We start from the raw sequence: 12,515 nt of genomic DNA on the forward strand, positions 1-12,515 counted from the left end.
CCCAATAAAAACGATCCCCCTACCTACCCCTCACCCTAAAAACTAATGGGGGGGGGACCTTTAACTAAGTACCTGTAAAAAATAAATAAAACTTACCATTTAATGTTTTCTTTCTTCTAAAATCTTCTTTTTTCAGCCGCAAAAAAGGGCAAATAAAAAACCATAATAACCGTCGCAATTCTAAAAAAAATTTTTTTGACTTAGTATTAGTAAATTTGGCTGAAAGACCAATTTAAGTCTTTCAGCCTTTTGGTAGATAACTCCCTAATACCGTGGGAATTAGGGAGTTATCTACCAAGCGGCTGCAAGAGAAGTCCCGAGGTGCCGAAGTCCCGAAATTCCGAAGTGTCGAAGTGCCGAAGTTGCTGAATTTCCGAAGTGTCGAAGTGCCGAAGTGCTGAAGTATGAAGTGCCGAATTCCCGAATTTCGGAATGCCGAACCGAACCGAAAATTTTCCCCATGCACATGCCTATTAATCATTAAAAATGATTTACAACATTTTGACGTCAAACTCAAATTATGTAAACATGAATAAGGCTTAAATCCAAAAATTTGTATATAGTTTTGTGCTCCTGATCCTGAATAAAACTCCCTAACAATATCCCTAAAACTTCCTATATGCACTACTATGATTATCCCCTTAAGGACACAACTTCTGGAATAAAAATCATGACGGAATATTTCCATCATGTGTCCTTAAGGGGTTAAGTTATTGGAACATTCTACCTCGATTAGTTTTTTTAAATTTAATCTATATACCATATATACTCGAGTATAAGCCGACCCGAATATAAGCCGAGGCCCCTAATTTTACCCCCAAAAACTGTGAAAACTTATTGACTCGAGTATAAGACTAGGGTGGGAAATGCAGCAACTACTGGTAAATTTCTAAATAAAATTCGATCCTAAAAAAATTATATTAATTGAATATTTATTTACAGTGTGTGTATATAATGAATGCAGTGTGTGTATGAGAATGCAGTGTGTATGAGAATGCAGTGTGTGTGTATGAGTGTAGTGTGTGTGTGTATGAGTGTAGTGTGTGTGTGTATGAGTGCAGTGTGTGTGTGTGTGGGACCTAATGTCCTCCCCCCTGGCCCCCACCCCTGAGCGGTGGGTGGGGGCCCTAAATAAAAATAAGGGGGGGAACCTAATGTCCTCCCCCCGGCCCCCACCCTTGAGCGGCGGGTGGGGGCCCTACAGTAAAATAAGGGGGGACCTAAGGTCCTCACCCCTGGCCCCCACCCCTGAGCGGCAGGTGGGGGGCCCTAAATACTAATAAGGGGGGGGACCTAATGTCCTCCCCCCTGACCCCCACCCCTGAGTGGCGGCTGGGGGCCCTAAATTATAATAAGGGGGGATCTAGTGTCCTCCCCCCTGGCCACCACCCCTCAGTGGCGGGTGGGGGCCCTAAATACTAATAAGGGGGGGACCCAAGGTCCTCCCCTCTGGCCCCCACCCCTGAGCGGCGGGTGGGGGCCCTAAATACTAATAAGGGGCGGGACCTAATGTCCTCCCCCGTGGCCCCCATCCCTCAGCAGCGGGTGGGGGCCCTAAATTGTAATAAGGGGGGGACCTAGTGTCCTCCCCCCTGGCCCCCACCCCTGAGCGGCGGGTGGGGGCCCTAAAAAAATGTTGTCGTCCCCCCAGGTGACTAGGGGTCCCCAAACCCCTAGTCACCCCCTCCCCCCAATAAAAATGATCCCCCTACCTACCCCCCTCACCCTAAAAACTAATGAGGGGGGGACATTTAACTAAGTACCTGTAAAAAATAAATAAAACTAGGGTGGGAAATGCAGCAACTACTGGTAAATTTCTAAATAAAATTCGATCCTAAAAAAATTATATTAATTGAATATTTATTTACAGTGTGTGTATATAATGAATGCAGTGTGTGAATGAGAATGCAGTGTGTATGAGAATGCAGTGTGTGTATATGAGTGTAGTGTGTGTGTGTATGATTGCAGTGTGTGTGTGTGTATGAGCGCAGTGTGTGTGTATGAGTGCAGTGTGTATGAATGCAGTGTGTGTGTATGAATGCAGTGTGTGTGTGAGTGTGATGCAGAGTGTGATGCAGAGCCTTGGTGGGGGGTTATTTTTTTATTATTATTTTAATATTGTTTTTGTTTCATTAATATTTTTTTATTATTACTATTTTTATTTTATTATTTTTTTATTTTATTATTTTTGTTATTATTTTATTATTATTATTATTATTTATATATATGAAATTTTTCGTCCCCCCTCCCTGCTTCCTAGCTGGCCAGGGAGGGGGGCTCTCACTCCCTGGTGGTCCAGTGGCATTGGTAGTTCAGTGGGGGAAAGAGGGGGGCTGGCAGGGAGCACTTACCTCTCCTGCAGCTCCTGTCAGCTCCCTTCTCCTCCGCGCCGGTCCGGTCAGCTCCCCTGTCAGCTCACAGTGTAAGTCTCGCGAGAGCCGCACTATGACCCCGTGGCTCTCGCGAGACTTACACTGGGAGCTGACAGAGGTGCTGAACGGACCGGCGCAGAGGAGAAGGGAGCTGACAGGAGCTGCAGGAGAGGTAAGCGCTCGCTGCCAGCCCCCTGTCTGTATTATGGCAATGTAAATTGCCATAATACAGACAGTGACTCGAGTATAAGATGAGTTGGGGTTTTTCAGCACAAAAAATATAGAGTATATACGGTAACTGTATTTGCAAGCTAACAATATCAAAATATGGCATTGAGTCCATAGCATCATTAATGGATTCAGAGAAAAATAGTTTACCATTGCAGTGTTTATCACTATATATATATATATATATATATATATATATATATATATATATATATATATATATATTACTATCATTTGTTTTTGCAAAATAACCTTATTTTTAACCTAAAATATTTATAAATATTTGCATTTAGTTAATTGGCAGATAAGGAGTTTTGTCTGTTAGATTCACAATTTGGAGTTTAGTAAATAACTCCTCAATGTAAATTTTTTTGGGGGGGAAACCTCAATAATACAGTCTCTACTGACATAAATTAAGGACACTACATCTCCAGCAGAGTAAATATCTAACTCAGCAGAATTTACACCCAGAGATATCCTTCCAATAACCGCCATCGAGTTCCATTTAGTGTAACCCTGAGCTGGTAATTGTCACCTTGTTGGAATAGCTACAGAGGTTTTTTTGTTTAAAAAAAAAATACCAAACTGACAGCAACTTGGTGTCTTAGTGAACACACCTGCAGGCCTAGGACAGATATCCTGCTAACAGCAATCTTTTAACTTCTCGCTATCACGGTTTTAGCTATCACAGTTTGTACATTCACACAAGGCGACCTCTTGCTGATAAATGTGACATTGACAGCGAAGGACTAAAAGAATAGAATTTCAATATATATATATATAAATCTGGCAACATCGTATATTCAGCAATTTGTTGCAGATACACACATAAATGCACACAAAACATACTTTTATTAATACTGATTTTGTTTAAAGGAAGAGTACATTCTTATAGAATGTTTTCCTTTTCATTTATTGTGCACAACTATCTATTCTAGCTTAGGAGGATATAACAGAATTGCCTTTTTTTAGACAGCTTAGTGAGCTTTTGCTTTGTAATATTTTTCAGATACTCTGATTGACCTTCGAGAAATTATTCAACATAATTATTTAGACTTACGTAAAATATAAATTTTACTTTTGGGTTTCTTACACTGAACAAAGTTATAAACGCAACACTTTTGTTTTTGCCCCCATTTTTCATGAGCTGAACTCAACAGACTTTTTCTATGTACACAAAAGGCCTATTTCTCTCAAATATTGTTCACAAATCTGTTTAAATTTGTGTTAGTGAGCACTTCTCCTTTATCGAGATAATCCATCCACCACACAGGTGTGGCATATGAAGATGCTGATTAGAAAGCATGATTATTGCACACGTGTGCCTTAGACTGGTCACAATAAAAGGCCACTCTAAAATGTGAAGTTTTACTGTATCGGGGGAGTCTGAAAACCAGTCAGTATCTGGTGTGACCACTATTTGCCTCACGCAGTGCAACACATCTCCTTCGCATAGAGTTGATCAGGTTGTTGATTGTGGCCTGTGGAATGTTGGTCCACTCCTATTCAATGGCTGTGCAAAGTTGCTGGATATTGGCAGGACCTGGAACACGCTGTCGTATACGCTGATCCAGAGCAACCCAAACATGCTAAATGGGTATCATGTCCGGTGAGTATGCTGGCCATGCAAAAACTGAGATGTTTTCAGCTTCCAGGAATTGTGTACAGATCCTTGCAACATGGGACCGTGCATTATCATGCTGCAACATGAGGTGATGGTCATGAATGAATGGCACAACAATGGGCCTCAGGATCTCGTCACAGTATATATGTGCATTCAAAATGCCATCAATAAAATGTACCTGTGTTCATTGTCCATAACATACGCCTGCCCATACCATAACCCCACCGCCACCATGGGTCACTCGATCCACAACATTGACATCAGCAAACCACGTCATACACGCTATCTGCCCTGTACTGTGAAAACCGGGATTCATCCGTGAAGAGAACATCTCTCCAAAGTGCCAGACGCCATCGGATGTGAGCATTTGCCCTCTCAAGTTGGTTAGGACGACGAACTGCAGTCAGGTCGAGACCCCGATGAGGATGCCGAGCATGCCGATGAGCTTCCCTGCGATGGTTTCTGACAGTTTGTGCAGAATCCTTTGGTTATGCAAACCGATTGTTGCAGCAGCTGTCCGGGTGGCTGGTCTCAGACGATCTTGGAGGGGAAGATGCTGGATGTGGAGGTCCTGGGCTGGTGTGGTTACACATGGTCTGCGGTTGTGAGGCCAGTTATATGTACTGTCAAATTCACTGAAACACCTTTGGAGTTGGCTTATGGAAGAGAAATTAACATTTAATTCACGGGCAACAGCTCTGGTGGACATTCCTGCAGTCAGCATGCCAATTGCACACTCCCTCAAAACTTGCGACATCTGTGGCATTGTGCTGTGTGATAAAACTGCACATTTTAGAGTGGCCTTTTATTGTGGCACACCTGTGCAATAATCATGCTGTCTAATCAGCATCTTGATAGGCCACACCTGTGAGGTTGATGGATTATCTCGGCAAAGGAGAAGTGCTCACTGACACAGATTTAAATAGATTTGTGAACAATATTTGAGAGAAATAGGCCTTTTGTGTACATAGAAAAAGTCTTAGGTCTTTGAGTTCAGCTCATGAAAAATGGGGGCAAAAACAAAAGTGTTGCGTTTATAATTTTGTTCAGTGTATTTGTGCATAGCTATCTTTATAGGATATTCTGAGAATGTAAATAAATATCTGGAGTCTGTTTACATAGGCAGAAAGATATTAGTCAAGGGCTTGAATTCACATCAACAGTTGATAATAACAGTTATTATTAGATATGTGTATTTGGTTTCAAATTAATTTCCCTTTGTCTGAATTTTAGGTGATCTAAATCCTGTAACTCCAAATCACCATATGGACAATTCATGAAACAAACCTTCTATCTGCCACTCCTCACTTGACCTGTGAACAAAATGGCAGGACAATGCATCAATCAATGTACTGCAAAATATATGCATACTATTTATACTATGTATATATCTTGCAGTACATTGACTGACCAGTTTTCTTGCCATTTTCGCCAAATTGTTTTCCCTGAAACGATGGCATGGACAAAATTTATCCATACCAAAACGCCATAAGGACAAATCCGGAATCAAACCGAACTAATCTTTTGCTTGTTTTTTGTGCCGAAAATTTCTTCACCGTGCACATGCTCAGTTATTATCATTAGCATTTATATGGCACCAGCATATACTGTGTTTGTTTACAATTATACAGTAGCAATATATAACGGCATGTAATTGAGAGACAGTGCCGACATTTCTGATATCTCTACTTTCTTAAAGGTTACTCCTCCCCCTTGTTTTGCAGTAAAAATTGCAAAAGAACATATTTTACTCACCTTAAATCCAGAGTTGGCAAAAGCTTCCTTGCCCCCGCCGACATCATAGGGGTTTCGCTCAGTCCAATATGGCTTCTCTAAATCTCTCATTACACAACTGCCACATTCACTTATGTCCTAAAAATTAGAAAAACTTGAATCTCCCTACCATTGTTTTCACCTTCAGTCAATGCACTTAAAGGAACACACCAAGCACCGTAATCACTAAATGTCCTGCAGGGGTTATGGTACTTGGAATGTTTCTTTAAGTTCTCTACAAGAACAGCGTTAAGGTTGTGGTGACATTCTGTCATCAAACTAATATGGTGACCAGGGGTCATGTGACCAAGCTCATGTATGCCTTTCTCACACTGGGATAAGCTGTATCCTTTGATATGGTAATTCAATACCTTTACAGGCCAGGAAAGAGATAACCACTCCCCCCTACCCCCATTCCTTCCTGTTCCTTCTTGGCTGTGCTACTAAGCAGACCCTTAAGCAGACATGGGCTAATTTTTATCATGGTGAACTGTGAGTGGGTTCTGGTGATTTTGTAAGATTTAGTTGTTATTGTTAGTTAGGTTGTTGTTGCTGTTGTTGTTGTTGTTGGTATAGTTAGTTAGATTGTGTGTCATTATTTGTATGTTGTTGTTGTTTTGTCTCTGAATAAATATTTGTTAAAGTAGACGGACCAGAGTTTATATGTGTATGCGTACATAATAATTTATAGAGTTTGGTAATACACTACAAAGGTACCTACAGATTGACACGTAGATATAAGTTGATATTCTTTAACAAAACACAAATACGTTTAGTTTAAACTAATAACTTCAAATGATATAGTTAATTGGTTCTTACATTCAAGATGCTAGCTATTAATAAAAATGCAATGTATTATTTAATATAAACTCATATTATTATAAAATAGCAAGATTTGTACAGTTATCCTATACAGAAATTAAATAAATCATCTCTGATTATATTGCCTGTGGTATTGTTAGCAGGGTAGGCAATTAAACTACTAATATAAAATTATCACTAGGGAAATCTGCTTTTGCTCGCTAAGTAAAGGAAATTAGATTATGTAAAAAGTACCTCCAGAGGCAAAATCCTAAATGACTATTTTCTATTGTTTCAGGCTGATTTTGGTTTATAATTTGCATAGATATAAAAAGTGTGAAAATTTGGGAATTCTAAGATGTATTTGCTTTGTGATAATTGGAGAGTAAGAGGTCTATCCACTAAGGGCAAACACAGAAACATGGCCTTCACCAACAGCGAGATGATTTAAAAGTCCCATATTTAAGGATGTCCCAACGTACTTGAAACATAAGGTTCACTGACTGCAACATACAAAACAGAGCAGACTCCAAGCTACGCATCAGTGCCTGAAATCCAGCAAATAGTGTGCTCTGGGCGGACATTCAGCATTCTTGTTTACTGGAATTACAAAAGCCAGATGCGGCTAAGTCACTACTGAGTGTGGCTTGGCACTTTTCCAGACCCAGGTAAGTGGTAAAAAAAAAAACTTTTCCCCCTTGCCAGGGGACAGTTCCAGGGTACTCCTGGTATCATAATCACAGCAGCAGTTAATGTCTTTTTGATTTTGCTACTCAGTTTTTTGGTACCCCACATAGGAATCCTTATATTTGGCACCCCAAAATAGTGTCTGAATCTTGACACAGCTTTTTAAAACAAACAGGTTTTTTATTTTTTTATCCTTTGTTTATATTTACAGGCATACAATAAAGAAAATAACAATAAACACAAAGACACTGTGATAAATGGATAACGGCAGGGAGAGACCATGATACCTTCCTGTCCGTGAGTAACATTGTGACATTAGGCAAGTCCTATAAAGTCTATTATCCAGATGCGACATTGATGAGCGTATTGTTATCACCCAACATTTGACAATTTTACACGAAGGGAAAACGGGGGGGGAGGGAGAACAAGATGGGGGAAACTAGTGCTTGAGTTCCCAGCCACAGAGACTATGTTTCAGGAAAGGTGACCAAGGGTACGTGCACTGCTCTGGTCTTATACTAATAAGTAGATAATTGTCTGTGGTTCAAAAGAAGCTTGGATCTCTTGGGGTGACGGGTAAGGAGCAGAAAGGGTAATGGACAATAGGAGAGGGACTTACTGGGTGGAAAGAACTATGTACAAGTAAAATAGGAAGGTAGAGAAGAAAAAGCAGTAGATGAGACTTAGCCTTTGAAGAAATTCTGGTGAAGAAGGACCCGCTAGGCAGGTACATTATACTGATCTGCACTATCAATAGCTCCACCTATTCCATAGTCAACACATACCCACATACTTACCAAACGTACACCAGGGAACATACCTCAGTAATTTGTTAAACCACATAACACAGCTCCAAACAGGTACCACAATCATATGTGGGGACTACAATCAGTTCCAAGACCCCACCCTGGACTCCTCAGCAACACACACAACCAGTAGAGCAAAGGTACTGCACAGACAGTGCAAAGCCTTAACCAAACTGTTTAACACATACGGACTATATGACGCATGGCGCACACTGCACCCACAGGGGAAGGAGTATACACACTATTCCCAGGTACATAACACGTACTCAAGAATAGACGGGTTTTTGCTACAGAGCGCACACCTGAATAGAATAATAGAGTGTGAGATAGGAACATCCCCCTGGTCGGACCACAACCCAGTTACACTCCAATTAGCAGACCACTACAACTATAAGAACAGAGGCCCCTGGAGGTTAAATGAACAACTCCTCAATGACCCCCACTTTGTTCAAACACTGGAACAGGACCTACACACGTACTTTCAATCTAATGATACACAGGACATAAACGCCCTCACACTATGGATGGCCCACAAACCGATCATCAGGGGCATTCTTATCAAACGAGCCTCTTACCTCAAAAACAGCAGAATCACACACACGTCCAAAATCTCAAAAAACTGCAAGACCTTCACAGAGATAACATACTCACCCCCGTCCACGATCACACAAAAACAGATAAAAGACATGCAAAATCAAATTAATGTAGCAAACTTTCGAAAAGCGAGCTACGCACTGAAAAATTTGAAAGCTAACACATTTGTCCTATTAAACCAGGCGAGCAAAGCAGAGACTCAGAGACAAACAGGCCCAAACAAGAATTCCCTACCTGCTCTCATCACAAGGACACAAATTGACCCAACCCACACAAATCTGCAATGACTTTGCGTCCTACTACAGTTCCCTCTACAACCTGAAAGACAATCCCCAAGTACACCAACCCACCCAAAAATCGATCACAGAATATTTACGTAGATTTGACTTGCCCAAGCTTCACGAACAACAAATAGCGCGTCTAGCGAACCCCATCACAACCCAAGAACTAATGCCGAAGGGAAAGGCACCAGGCCCAGACGGATTCACCAACCTCTACTACAACACATTCAAACACATTCTGAGCCCATATATAGCACGAGCCTTTAACTTGGCTACGAAACAGAGTAGCCTGCCGACCGAATTCCTCACAGCCCACATCACCCTACCCAAACCAGGTAAACCGCCCACGACATGCCCAAATTTCAAACCCATTTCCCTGTTGAGCGCAGATGCCAAACTATACGCCAAACTATACGCGGAGAGACTCAAAACAATTCTACCCGACCTGATCTCAACGGACCAAGTGGGATTTGTGTCCGGCAGACAGGGCCTAGACAACTCGAGGAAGGTGTTAAACATCCTCCACTACCTCAATAGCTTCAAAATACAAAGTACACTCCTATCCCTAGACACTGAAAAAGCGTTCGACCGGCTTAACTGGCAATTCTTGCAGGAAGCGCTCAACGGGTATGGCTTCCCCCCTACCTTCCCCCCCACCCCTTCAGCGACAGTGCTAAACTCAGGGTTCAGCTCCACCCCACTAACAATCACCAATGGCACCCGGCAGGGCTGCCCTCTTTCCCCACTAATCTATGTGCTAGCCCTAGAACCACTAGCCATAGTGATCCGAAACAACCAAGATATTAAGGGGATCTCCATAGGTGGCAAGGAATATAAACTAAACCTATTTGCGGATGATATCCTTCTCACACTATCTAATCCAGCAATCTCCCTCCCAAACCTCCATAGAGAAATTCAAGATTACAGTAAACAATCATACTACCAGCTAAACCTAACTAAAAGCCAAGCCATGTGCATAAACACCCCAAAGACAGACGAAGAGAGGTACCGACTCAAATTCCAATATGACTAGAGGAACGACTTCTTGACTTTCTTAGGCATCAAACTTACCAAAAGACACACCGACCTCTTTGTAGCCAATTACATTAAACTAACCAAAGAAGTGGAACACATACTGCATTCGTGGTAAAACAAGTTTCTTTCCTGGCTAGGCCGAATAGCGGCCATCAAAATGACAATCTTGCGGAAAATCCTCTATTTGTTCCACTCTTTACAAATACCCTTACCGCAGCCGTTCCTACACAGACTCCAATCTAGCTTGATTAAATTCAGCTGGGGGGAGAGACACCCCAGGGTCTCAAGAACGTTGCTCATGAAGCCAATAGACAAAGGAGGCCTGGGCTTCCCGAACCTTAAGGCGTACCACCACGCAGCACAAACGGCGAACATCCTCGCCATGCAATCTGCTACTTATACCCCCCAATGGATAGCGATGGAGGCTAGCTGCAGCGAGATCACGGATCTCCCTGTGGCCCTGTGGATACCCAAACAACTATGCCGCACATCACCAAACGCCCTACCCACCACTAAACTTCTGTACCGCATATGGGACAGTCAAAGATCCAAACTATGCTCCGCAGAGCCATGGTCTATGGCGACGCCACTACACTCAATAACTCTATGCAACAACACATTCCCATACAGAACATGCAACAACACATTCCCATACAGAACATTCAGTTGCCAGTTATCCAAGCCACATACAACATACCACCACAGCTCACGTTCTCATACTGGCAGTTGAAAGCACTAATAGGCAAAGCTACAAGACAAGGCCCCCAGCTCACATCCCCCACCACCTTAACTCCTTTCGAAAAGATGTGTATACATCAAATCCCAACTAAAAAGACACTATCTGTGTGTTACAAGTCAATCACCGAGAGCGAAATCGAGCCGGAGTGGAGATACAAGACCGAATGGCACAGGGACACTCACACAAGACGAATGGTGCTGCATCCACACAAACCACAAGGGACTCACAACATGTGCCTCTAACATAGAGACCTCGCGCAAATTAATATACAGATGGTACATGGTGCCTTCACGACTCAAGATAATATACCCAGACACAAGTGACAGATGCTGGAGATGCCTGACACAGGAAGGGACTATGCTCCTCATCTGGTGGACATGTGCTCTAGTCCAGCCATACTGGAAGCAAATAGCAGGACTAATTCAGGGGGCGACAGGGTGCGTACTAGACCATAATGCAGAAACATTTCTACTCCAACTCCTACCCATAGGCACGCCACAATGCATCACCAAACTAATATTCCTAATTTTAACGACAGCCTCCACATTACTAGCGAAACATTGGAAAACCCCAGGGATCCCATCCCCAGCAGAGGTAGTAACGATGGTTACAACTACACTAGAATACGAAGGAATAATGTGGAGCCAAACAAAAATGGGTAGGGGAAATGCCACAGCGAAAGCACTCTGGGACACATACACAGAAGGCCGAGACCTCAGCATCTAACGAGGGGCCAACGAACAGGACAAAATAGATCCAAATAGACAAAACAACCAAACCAACGAAGACATACGAGTTAACTTGTTATCCCAGTTATTTCCCCCTCCCCTTCTAGATACCCTCTCCGACAGGTGGACAATAGAGGCATGAACATACCCGCCAACACAAGCACAGGTGGACACAGGTTAAAGAATGAGCTAACCTCCCACTCACCCCCCCTCCCCGAGAGAAGAACAGGGCCACACAGCTCCCAAGTAGGGATCAGGAAAGGGAGACAAAGTACCCCAAGGGGGCACAAGGTTCCCCGGAACACTCAAGGAGACACTGAACCTTCTCTCAACTGACTCAGGGCCAGGGAGACATGAGGGAAGGGGAGGAAGATACACCGCGCACACAATGTACAACCTGACACAGGTATAGGAGCTACGGTAAGGGAGGGCCTCATGATAGACCTCCTAAAACCGCTGATAACGTAGACACATAACCCCCGTGTACCCACCCCTCTTGTCTTTTGTACCCCATCCCCATCCCAACATGATAAGAAGTCACAAACATAGCCATGGGTGGAAACCACGGAACTACGGAGAACAAGAAATGTAATGCAACGGATGTACTGTCGCTTCTATGGTATACTTGCATGTCCCCATCCCCGGTTTCCTTTCTGTACCCCATAACAATAAAAATTGTCAAATTGAAAAAAAAAAATTAGGGAAGGGGGTGGCTTTGGAAAGACAAGTTTTAGTAGTCTGCAGTTTGTGCACCCTGAAATAGAGTTATTCACTTATGCACGGCAGGTGACAAAAAAATTCACAAGATGTTTCCATTCAACCCAGATTTTATGGAATGTTTTTGTTC

This window comes from Pelobates fuscus, chromosome 13 (assembly GCF_036172605.1).
Source record: "Pelobates fuscus isolate aPelFus1 chromosome 13, aPelFus1.pri, whole genome shotgun sequence".
Lineage (NCBI taxonomy): Eukaryota > Metazoa > Chordata > Amphibia > Anura > Pelobatidae > Pelobates > Pelobates fuscus.